The following is a 12,898-nucleotide window of genomic DNA, read 5'->3' as shown; positions in this document are numbered from 1 at the left end:
AGGAAGAGGCTGCATCGCATCGCTGACATGGAGGTAAGTGTTTATAATTTTTTACTGTTAATACCCGACTGTTACTGCCATGGGGGTAGCGGGAGGCACTTGATACTGGCACATGGGGAGGGGGGTTGGCGCCTGATACTGGCACATGGGGGGCGAGAGAGGCACCTGATACTGGCACATGGGGGGGGAGAGGGGTTGGCTGGCACCTGATACTGGCACATGGGGGGGGGGAGAGAGAGGCACTTGATACTGGCACTTTTTTTTGGGGGGGGGGGAAGATGGCACTATGATACTGGGACATGGGGGGAGGAGAGAGGCACTTGATACTGGCACGTGGGAGGGGGGTTTGGCACTTGATACTGGCACATGGGGGGAGAGAGGCACTTGATACTGGCACTTTTTGGGGGGGAGATGGCACTATGATACTGGAACATGGGGGGGAAAGAGAGGCACTTGATACTGGCACATGGGGGGTTTGGCACTATGATACTGGCACATGGGGGGTGGGAAGGAGAGAAGCACTTGATACTGGCACATTGGGGGGGTGGGAGATGGCACTATGATACTGGGACATGTGGGGGGGGAGAGAGGCACTTGATACTGGCACATGATGGGGGGGCATCTATGGGGACACTTAGTGGCACAATATTTGGGGGCATTATGGGGGACACTAGGCCGGCAGCCTATTAGAGGCCGGACACTGAGGGGCATCTACTGGGGCACAATATATGGGGCATTTTATACTGGCACATTATGGGGGGCACTAGCAGGAAGGGGGGAGAGGAGCACTATGGGGGAATTTACTGGGTGCACTATATAGGGGTATTTTATACTGGGACATTATGGGGGCACTATGGGGACATTAGCTCAACTGGGGGCATTACAAGGGGGGATTTTTGCACTGTCACATTATAAGGAAAATTATTTCTACTGGGGGGGGGCATTATGGTGGGCTTTATTTCTCCCCCATGGTATGAGCCCCTAGTAGCAGCACCAGCCTCTCCCTGCTCTGCTATTCCTCTGCCCCTTCTCCAAATCCTTATTATGAAATCTTTCTCATTAGGATAAAGCACAACATCAGCTCCGCCGAGCCCCCGACCAAAGTGTGGAAGTGGCGTCCGAGATCCCCAAGGGCCAAGTCAAGTAACTGTAAGTTTTCATATGAAATATGTTTATGTTATACACATATAGCATACACTGTGCCACACAATATACAGTAAACCGCTACACTGTGCCCCACAATATACAGTATACCGCTACACTGTGCCAAAGGAGTGGGGTTTACACAGGAGGAGGGAGGTGCGAAGCGAGCTGGGGGGCCCTTACAAATATTTGCTGTGGGGCCCAGTCACTTCTAGTTACGCCCCTGGCCAGAGTCCCAACAGACAAGACTTTGCTGTCCTCATCAGGAGGATGACTCAATCTCCTAATCCTCTTCCTCCTCTTCGGCCCATCCACGCTGAACAGATGGAATAAACCTGCTATGGGTACTACCCTCTGTAGCGGAGGCAACCGTCTCCTGCTCCTCCTCATCATCATCATCCAATTCGTGCTGAGAAGATGAACTGAGGGTAGTCTGGCTATCACCCTGTCTTCCCCCATTTCCACCTCTTCCACATGCAAAGCGTCCGCCTTCATTGTGAGTAGTGGGCATTTCAGTAGACACAGAAGTGGAATGGTGACGCTGATAATAGCAGCATCGCCGCTCACCATCTGTGTTGATTCCTCAAAGTTGCATGAAACCTCACAGAGGTTAGACATCCATGCTCACTCATCGCTTGTGAAGAGCGGAAGCTGACTGGAAAGGCGACGACCATATTGCAGCTGGTATTCCACTACTACCCTCTGCTGCTCGCAAAGACTGGCCAACATGTGGAATGTCGAGTTCCAGTGCGTACTCATGTCGCACAACAGTCAGTGAGCTGGCAATTGCAAGCGCTGCTGCAGCATTGCCAGACCGGCGGCAGCTGTAGATGACTTTCAGAAATGGGCACACGTGGCACACCTTCACCAGTAGCTCAGGCAAATTGGGGTAGGTTTTGAGAAACCGCTGAACCACTAAGTTGAACACGTGGGCTAGGCATGATATGTGTGTGAGCTTGCTGAGCTCCAAAGCCGCCACCAAGTTGCAGCCATTATCAGACACAACGATGCCTGGTTGTAGGTTGAGTGGCGAGAGCCACAGCTCAGTCTGACTCTGGTCCCTTATACCCTGCCACAGCTCTGCGGCGCTGTGCTGTTTGTCACCTAAGCAAATTAGTTTCAGCACGGCCTGTTGTCGCTTCCCCACTGCAGTACTACACTGCTTCCAGCTACTGACTGATGGCTGACTGGTGCTGCAAGATGAGAATTTCATAGGTGGAAGAGGAGGAGAAGGGGGAGGGGGGTTGCAGCCACTAATGTAGGAGATGTGGCGTGGATAATTTAACTGTCCGCAGCGGACACCATGTACGGAAAAAGTACAATGTATGTCACAGAATTTTTTTTGAAGCGCACACGTTACACTGCAGATGTGACCCTGGTAAGGTCACTGTCAGAAGTAGACAATGTCTATGGAAAAAGTACACTGGATGTCACTGATATTTTAGGGATGCGCACACTTTACACAGGAGATGTGGCGCAGCTAATCTCACTGTCCGCAGCGGACACCGTCTATTGAAAAAGTACACTGGATGTCACAGATATTTTTTGGATGGGCACACTTTACACTGGAGATGTGGCACGGATAATTTAAGGCCCCTTTCACACAGGCGAGTTTTCCGCGCGGGTTCAATGCGTGAGTTGAACGCATTGCACCCGCACTGAATCCGGACCCATTTATTTCTATGGGGCTGTGCACATGAGTGGTGATTTTCACGCATCACTTGTGCGTTGCATGAAAATCGAAGCAAGCACTATTTTGTGCATTTTTCACGCAACGCAGGCCCCATAGAAGTGAATGGGGTTGCGTGAAAATCGCCAGCATCCGCAAGCAAGTGCGGATGCGGTGCGATTTTCACGTACGGTTGCTAGGAGACGATCGGGTTGGAGACCCGATCATTATTATTTTCCCTTATAACATGGTTATAAGGGAAAATAATAGCATTCCGAATACAGAATGCATAGTACAATAGGGCTTGAGGGGTTAAAAAAATAAATAAATATTTAACTCACCTTAATCTACTTGTTCGCGCAGCCCGGCTTCTCTTCTGTCTTGTTCTGTGAGGAATAGGATCTTTGATGACGTCACTACGTTTATCACATGGTCCGTCACATGATCCATCACCATGGTAAAAGATCATGTGACAGACCATGTGATGAGAGTAGTGACGTCATCAAAGGTCCTATTCCTCACAGAACAAGACAGAAGAGATGCTGGCTGCGCGAACAAGTGGATTAAGGTGAGGTAAATTATTATTTATTTATTTTTTAACCCCTCAAGCCCTATTGTACTATGCATTCTGTATTCAGAATGCTATTATTTTCCCTTATAACCATGTTATAAGGGAAAATAATACAATCTACACAACCTTGAACCCAAACCTGAACTTCTGTGAAGAAGTTCGGGTCTGGGTACCACATTCAGTTTTTTATCACGCGCGTGCAAAACGCATTGCACCCGCGCGATAAAAACTGAACAACGGAACGCAATCGCAGTCAAAACTGACTGCAATTGCGTACCTACTAGCGTGGGTTTGCCGCAACGCATCCAGACCTTATCTGGACACGCTCGTGTGAAAGAGGCCTAACTGTCCGCAGCGGACACCATCTACGGAAAAAGTACACTGGATATCACTGATATTTTAGGGATGCGCACACTTTACACAGGAGATGTGGCGCAGATAATTAAACTGTCCGCAGCGGACACCGTCTACGGAAAAAGTACAATGTATGTCACAGAATTTTTTTTGAAGCATAAACGTTACACTGCAGATGTGGCCCTGGTAAGGTCACTGTCAGAAGCGGACACCGTCTACGGAAAAAGTACACTGGATGTCACTGATATTTTAGGGATGCGCACACTTTATACTGGAGATGTGGCACAGCTAATCTCACTGTCCGCAGCGGACACCGCCTAATGAAAAAGTACACTGGATGTCACTGATATTTTTTGGATGGGCACACTTTATACTGGAGATGTGGCACGGATAATTTAACTTTCCACAGCGGATACCATCTACGGAAAAAGTACACTGGATATCACTGATATTTTAGGGATGCGCACACTTTACACAGGAGATCTGGCACGGATAATTTAACTGTCCGCAGCGGACACCATCTACGGAAAAAGTACACTGGATGTCAGTGATATTTTATTGATGCGCACACTTTACACAGGAGATGTGGCGCAAATAATTTAACTGTCCGCAACGGCCTATTACACAGTATTTAGCGCAGGATGCGCTAAAAACATATATTAAAAAAAGGAGGAAACAGCGGCTACACCCACCAATCGGCTATAGATATGAGGTGCTTACCTCTATAGGCCTCACCCTAGGCCTGTGTTGCAAAATGTGAAGAAAAAGAGATGGGAGGGGCACTCTCTACATATGGGATCACATGAAGAGTTAAAATGACCCAATTGGAGGGAAATACATTTTATTAAGAAATACTATAGACTCTAAAATACAATTCCATAAATGGCATAAAATGGAATAAAATAAACTTATCCTAAAAATATATTCACTAGAGAGGAAAACGTCCAGTATATCTATCTACTCCTTTGGATCGGATGTTTCAATACAGTTCCACAATACAGTTCAGTATTTTTGGTACCAAATGGATTGATAAAGTGCAATAGTGCAATTGTGCAATGTGCAATCCAGACAAATTCAGGTGAACAGTCCAGCCATAGTTAATAATTGCCAGGATATACTGCTCAATTCCACAGCCAACTGGATACTATTACAATTGCACCAACCTGGTGGCCGCACAGTATGCTGGATGTCCGGGCCTGAAAGGTAAGTGGAGCGTCTCTTACCGGACTCTCGATGTGCTGCGTCTCCTACCAGCCCCCCGATGCACAGCGTCCCTTGCCGGCCTCCCAATGTACAGCGTTCCCCGCTGTCATGCGCCTTACCATTCACGTGGCGTCCCACGTGGTGTTACGGGCATCAGCGCGGCGTCTCACGTTACCCGGAAGGGGAGTTACTCGCCGGTCTGTTGATAGCGCTGGTAATGATAGGGGTCCTGGTTTCCGGATTGTACTGTAGTTGTTCACGAACAGGCCTGTCGTTTTATGTTATATATCATAATCTTTAGGTGTACATCAGTAGAATTGACTCACTAGCTGGGACCAAACGCGTTTCGGGGACAACCCCCTTCTTCAGTGGATATCAGTAGTGAGCATTAGTTCCGTTTTTTTATAGGCTGTTGACTGTCAATCAACCATATTGATGGTTCACATCCAAAGTCCGGACTGGAACCCTTGGCAATATATTTTCCTCTATTAAATCACTTCTCATTCAATCTCCTTAGAGGATATTGCATATAATACTGTATAGACATCATACTAAAAATACTTAATAAATAGTTAAAAAATCCTTAAAAATATATTATTTTAAAAATATATATATACGTAGACCATTATAATGACATTGGTGGCAATTCATCATAAAGAGGATTTTTTTACCCCATAGACATTATAACATAGACATTATATAAGGCGAGGGTGTGTTTGTAAATGGGCAACGGAGGGCACTTGATAGCTTCCTAAAGCAGATCAATGAAAATGATAAGAATCTTGTATTTTCCCCCATTGCAAGTCTAAAGGAAGTAGAATTCCTAGATTTGGACATAAAAGTTGATGGGAACAAATTAACCTGTAGTACTCCTTTCAAACCAGTCTCCAAAAATAGCTTTATTAGATTCTCAATATGGTTGATTGACAGGCAACAGCCTATAAAAAAAACGGAACTAATGCTCACTACTGATATCCACTGAAGAAGGGGGTTGTCCCCGAAACGCGTTTGGTCCCAGCTAGTGAGTCAATTCTACTGATGTACACCTAAAGATTATCATATATAACATAAAACGACAGGCCTGTTCGTGAACGACTACAGTACAATCCGGACACCAGGACCCTTATCATTACCAGCGCTATCAACAGACCGGCGAGTAACTCCCCTTCCGGGTCATGTGAGACGCCGCGCTGATGTCCGTAACACCACGTGGGACGCCGCGTGAATGGTGAGGCGCATGACAGCGGGGAACGCTGTACATCGGGAGGCCGGCAAGGGACGCTGTGCATTGGGGGGCTGGTAGGAGACGCAGCACATCGAGAGTCCGGTAAGAGACGCTCCACTTACCTTTCAGGCCCGGACATCCAGCATACCGTGCGGCCACCAGGTTGGTGCAATTGTAATAGTATCCAGTTGGCTGTGGAATTGAGCAGTATATCCTGGCAATTATTAACTATGGCCGGACTGTTCACCTGAATTTGTCTGGATTGCACATTGTACAATTGCACTATTGCACTTTATCAATCCATTTGGTACCAAAAATACTGAACTGTATTGTGGAACTGTATTGAAACATCCGATCCAAAGGAGTAGATAGATATACTGGACGTTTTCCTCTCTAGTGAATATATTTTTAGGATAAGTTTATTTTATTCCATTTTATGCCATTTATGGAATTGTATTTTAGAGTCTATATTATTTCTTAATAAAATGTATTTCCCTCCAATTGGGTCATTTTAACTCTTCATGTGATCCCATATGTAGAGAGTGCCCCTCCCATCTCTTTTTCTTCACATTTTAAAAATATATATTGCTGCTGTCACACACAATAGTTCTTAAAAGGACTTTTGGGTCTCTGAAAAGTTTTTTGTATAAAAATCTTCCTATTACACTCCCTACACTTTCTGCCCCTTCCTATGCACAGCTCTCCCTAAGGGCTAGTTCACACGACGGTGTGAAGCCTGTGCCCGTATTGCAGACCGCATTTCCGGATCCGGGATACACGTGTCCCTTTTCCGTGGCCATTCCGCATCACGGATGCGGACCCATTCATTTCAATGGGTCCACAAATCCTTGCTTTAGCAGAAGCTTGCTCTATCTTTTTGCGGAACGGAGGGATCGCGGACCCATTCAAGTGAATGGTGCCGCGATCCCTATGCGGCTGACACACGGCAGGTGCCCGTGCTTAGCGGACCACAATTTGCGGTCCACAGCACGGGCTTCACACGGTCGTGTGAACAAGCCCTAACACTGAGCAATTTAGCGCAGGTTGTGCTACAAACATATATTGCTGCTGTCACACACAATAGTCCTTACAAGGACTTTTGGGTCTCTGAAACGTTTTGGTACGAAAAAAATATTCAATTACACTCCCTACTCTCTCTGTCCCTTCCTATGCTCAGCTCTCCCTGACTACAAATGAGCCGAACATGCGTCATCGGGTGCTATATAGCACCCGATGATGCGTTCTGTCCAGCCAATCACTGTAATGCCAGTAGCCAACATGGCTACTGGCATTACAGTGAGGGCAGCACTCACCCGCACGTTTATTGGCTGCATAGCAGCCAAGAAACGTGCGGGGAGGAGACTTGAGCATCTCGCTCGAGCACATGCGGTATTCGGCTGAGTACCGCCATGTGCCGAGCATCGAGATGCTCGAGCCGAACAGGTGTTTAGCCGAGCATGCTCGATCATCACTACTATCTAACCTACACTAACTAGCTCCCACTAACTATCTGTATTTTATATATATATCAGCTAACTAACTATCTATCTAATGTAATTGGATAAGGAATAGGATCCAGGTGAAAGCACAGAGCACAGCAATGACACTGCTCTCTCTCTCTCAGAACTGCAAAAAAACTGCAGAAAATGTCTGCTGTGCTGGGGAGGTTCTTATATAGTAAGGGGTAGGCAACTTTCCTATTGGTTGCTAGGGATGTTGCTAAGCTCTGACAATATTCATCAATTTAGACAGCACTCCAGATTTTTATTTGCTTAGCCGGACATAGTGGTCCTTTTGATAATAACGTTTCGGGCAGGGAGAATGCCCTTCATCAGGCTAGTCGTATACACATGGGAAACATTCCCATGTGTATACGACTAGCCTGATGAAGGGCATTCTACCTGCCCGAAACGTTGTTATCAAAAGGACCACTATGTCCGGCTAAGCAAATAAAAATCATCTAAGCAAAATCTGGAGTGCTGTCTAAATTGATGAATATTTATAGTTCCAAGAGGTGGAGCTAGGAACATACCAGGACGTGCACCCGAACCAGTCAGAATAGATAGAGTGCTGTGATCACTACGAGATTCCAATGCTAAGCTCTGACAATGATATTGTAGCCTTCTCATTAGCCCACAAGAAAGAAGGGAGGTTAATGATGAAAACAAATCTAGAATATTCGTGATTACGAATATATAGCACTATATTCTACACCTTCACGAATTCTCGAAGTGCCGATATTCGTGCAAAAAATTTGCAATTAGAATATTCGCGATCAACACTAGATTTGAACCGCCAGTGCACTCCACTTTACTTGCAGTGTTCCCCCCAATTCATTGTTCATAGACAAACAGCAACATGTTGTAGCTAGCTTTCCGTCCTGGGATGCGGAGCAAGACGGATCCGGCATGACCCCCAATGCAAGTCAATGGGGACCGATCCGTTTTCTCTGACACAATCTGACACAATAGAAAACGGATCCATCCCCCATTGACTTTCAATAGAGTTCATCACGTCTTGGCAATGTTAAAGATAATACAACCGGATCCGTTCATAACGGATGCAGATGGTTGTATTATCAGTAACGGAAGTGTTTTTACTGAGCCCTGCCAGATCCAGCAAAAACGCTAGTGTGAAAGTAGCCTATGATATATAGTAACATAGTATACAGTGGGATGCGAAAGTTTGGGCAACCTTGTAAATCGTCATGATTTTCCTGTATAAATCGTTGGTTGTTACGATAAAAAATGTCAGTTAAATATATCATATAGGAGACACACACAGTGATATTTGAGAAGTATAATGAAGTTTATTGGATTTACAGAAAGTGTGCTATAATTGTTTAAACAAAATTAGGCAGGTGCATAAATTTGGGCACTGTTGTCATTTTATTGATTCCAAAACCTTTAGAACTAATTATTGGAACTCAAATTGGCTTGGTAAGCTCAGTGACCCCTGACCTACATACACAGGTGAATCCAATTATGAGAAAGAGTATTTAAGGGGGTCAATTGTAAGTTTCCCTCCTCTTTTTATTTTCTCTGAAGAGTAGCAACATGGGGGTCTCAAAACAACTCTCAAATGACCTGAAGACAAAGATTGTTCACCATCATGGTTTAGGGGAAGGATTCAGAAAGCTGTCTCAGAGATTTTAGCCGTCTTTTTTCACAGTTAGGAACATATTGAGGAAATGGAAGACCACAGGCTCAGTTCAAGTTAAGGCTCGAAGTGGCAGACCAAGAAAAATCTCGGATAGACAGAAGCGACAAATGGTGAGAACAGTCAGAGTCAACCCACAGACCAGCACCAAAGACCTACAACATCATCTTGCTGCAGATAGAGTCACTGTGCATCGTTCAACCATTCGGCGCACTTTACACAAGGAGATACTGTATGCGAGAGTGATGCAGAGGAAGCCTTTTCTCCGCCCACAGCATAAAAAGTGCCGCTTCAGGTGGGCTAAAGCACATTTGGACAAGCCAGCTTCATTTTGGAATAAGGTGCTGTGGACTGATGAAACTAAAATTTAGTTATTTGGCCATAACAAGGGGTGTTAAGCATGGAGGAAAAAGAACACAGCATTCCAAGAAAAACACCTGCTACCTACAGTAAAATATGGTGGTGGTTCCATGGTTCCATCATGCTGTGGAGCTGTGTGGCCAGTGCAGGGACTGGGAATCTTGTCAAAGTTGAGGGACGCATGGATTCCACTCAGTATCAGCAGATTCTGGAGACCAATGTCCAGGAATCAGTGACAAAGCTGAAGCTGCGTCGGGGCTGGATCTTTCAACAAGACAACGACCCTAAACACTGCTCAAAATCCACTAAGGCATTTATGCAGAGGAACAAGTACAACGTTCTGGAATGGCCATCTCAGTCCCCAGACCTAAAAATAATTGAAAATCTGTAGTGTGACTTAAAGAGAGCTGTCAAAGCTGTCGGAAGCCATCAAACCTGAATGAACTAAAGATGTTTTGTAAAGAGGAATGGTCCAAAATACCTTCAACCAGAATCCAGACTCTCATTGGAACCTACAGGAAGCGTTTAGAGGCTGTAATTTCTGCAAAAGGAGGATCTACTAAATATTGATTTCATTTCTTTTTTGTGGTGCCCAAATTTATGCACCTACCTAATTTTGTTTAAACAATTATAGCACACTTTCTGTAAATCCAATAAACTTCATTTCATTTCACAAATATCACTGTGTGTGTCTCCTATATGATATATTTAACTGACATTTTTTATTGTAACAACCAACGGTTTATACAGGAAAATCATGACGATTAACAAGGTTGCCCAAACTTTTGCATCCCACTGTATAAGGCCTGTTATCCTGCAAGTTGATCCAGAGGAAGGCAAAAAACTGAGGTAGAAGCCAATTTTTCCTATTTAGGGGGAAAAAATTCCTTCCCGACTCCAATCAGGCAATCAGAATAACTCCCTGGATCAACGACCCCTCTCTAGTAGCTATAGCCTGTAATATTATTACACTCCAGAAATACATCCAGGCCCCTCTTGAACTCTTTTAGTGAACTCACCATCACCACCTCCTCAGGCAGAGAGTTCCATAGTCTCACTGCTCTTACCGTAAAGAATCCTCTTCCATGTTTCTGTACAAACCTTCTTTCCTCCAGACGCAGAGGATGTCCCCTTGTCACAGTCACAGTCCTGGGGATAAATAGATGATGGGAGAGATCTCTGTACTGACCCCTGATATATTTATACGTAGTAATTAGATCTCCCCTCAGTCGTCTTTTTTCTAAAGTGAATAACCCTAATGTTGATAATCTTTTAGGGTACTGTAGTTTCCTCATTCCAGTTATTACTTTAGTTGCCCTCCTCTGAACCCTCTCCAGCTCTGCTATGTCTGCCTTGTTCACAGGAGACCATAACTGTACACAGTACTCCATGTGTGGTCTGACTAGTGATTTGTAAAGTGGTAGGACTATGTTCTCATCACGGGCATCTATGCCCCTTTTGATGCAACCCATTATCTTATTGGCCTTGGCCGCAGCTGCCTGACACTGGTTTTTACAGCTTAGTTTGCTGTTAACTAAAATTCTGAGGGCCTTTTCCATGTCAGTACCCATTTAGTATGTACAGGTGACTTGCATTATTCCTTCCCATGTGCATCAGATCATTAATAAATATATTGAAGAGAATAGGGCCCAATACTGACCCCTGAGGTACCCCACTAGTGACAGTGACCCAATCTGAGTGTATACCGTTAATAACCACCCTCTGTTTTCTATCACTGAGCCAGTTACTTACCCACATACAGACATTTTCTCCCAGTCCAAGCATTCACATTTCATATACTAACCTTTTATGCGGTACAGTGTCAAATGCTTTGGAGAAGTCCAGATATACGACATCCATTGATTCGCGGCTGTCAAGTCTAGAACTTACCTCCTATTAGAAACTGATTAAATAAGTTTGACATGACCGATCCCTCATGAAGCCATGCTGATATGGTGCTATTTGCTTATTTTCATTGATAGCATCTCTTAGAAAACCTTTAAACAGTTTACCCATGACAGATGTTAAACTTACTGGCCTATAGTTTCCGGGCTTTGTTTTTGGACCCTCTTTGAATATTATCACATCCACATAATTGCTATCTTGTGTAGGATGTCTATTGTGGTGCTTGTGGTTCACTGCGGGCATCCACCACTGTATGCATTTTTGCTGGGGATCGTCATTAGCAACGGGCCACAAGTGCAGGATTTGCTCCCCTGTATATATATGTACAACTGCATGTGGGTTTGAGCACTTCCTGCCTGTTTAATACCACGCCATTCTTTTCAGTTTGTATATATAGAGATGCCTGGAGGTGTATAAACTCCAATTTAAATGTGCTTGCTTTACATCCACAGGTTACATTTAGGTGCACCTGCGAGGCCTGGGCCATATCAGCCAGCCTTGAGTGGGACTCGCAGACTCCTCCCTCCTCCCATTGCTAGCATGGTTACATGCTGGAGGTAACTGGTGAGTTGTCTGTGAGTCGGACCCCATGCTCCTGTAATTTGCCCACTGGCCCCTGGTATTGCCCATACGGCACAGGTAGGTGAGTGTTAGGTCCCGAGCTACTTGAGAAACCTTGACGCGGTGCTCGGGCTCAGACATGTCCTACACCGTAGGACATGTTGGCTAATCTCTCAATTTTAAAATCAGTTTGAGGGTTTAGTAAGACCGCAGAGTGCACCTGTCTTTGCTATTATTATATTGTTATATTGATTATCAGATCCACATAATTGCTATCTTGTGTAGGATGTCTATTGTGGTTCGCTGCGGGCATCCTCCACTGTATGCATTTTTGCTGGGGATCGTCATTAGCAACGGGCCACAAGTGCAGGATTTGCTCCCCTGTATATATATGCACAACTGCATGTGGGTTTGAGCACTTCCTGACTGTTTAATACCACACCATTCTTTCAGTTTGTACTTTTTGAATATTGGCACTACATTTGCTATGCGCCAATCCTGTGGAATACTCCTACTACGTCAGTATAGAGTCCTTAAATATCAGAAATAAGGGTCTGGCTATGACATTACTTAATTCTCTTAGGATACAGTGGGTTGTATGCCATCTGGTCGTGGCGATTTGTCTATTTTAATCTTTTTAAGACGCCGCTGTACTTCTTCCTGGGTCAGACAGGGCACTTTTAATGAGGAATTAACTTTTACATTCTGCATTTCATTTGACAGTTTATTTTCTTCAGTGAATACAGTG

This window comes from Bufo bufo, chromosome 4, assembly GCF_905171765.1.
Source record: "Bufo bufo chromosome 4, aBufBuf1.1, whole genome shotgun sequence".
Lineage (NCBI taxonomy): Eukaryota > Metazoa > Chordata > Amphibia > Anura > Bufonidae > Bufo > Bufo bufo.
The sequence above is the reverse complement of the archived record's forward strand: the minus strand, read 5'-3'. Positions refer to the sequence as shown.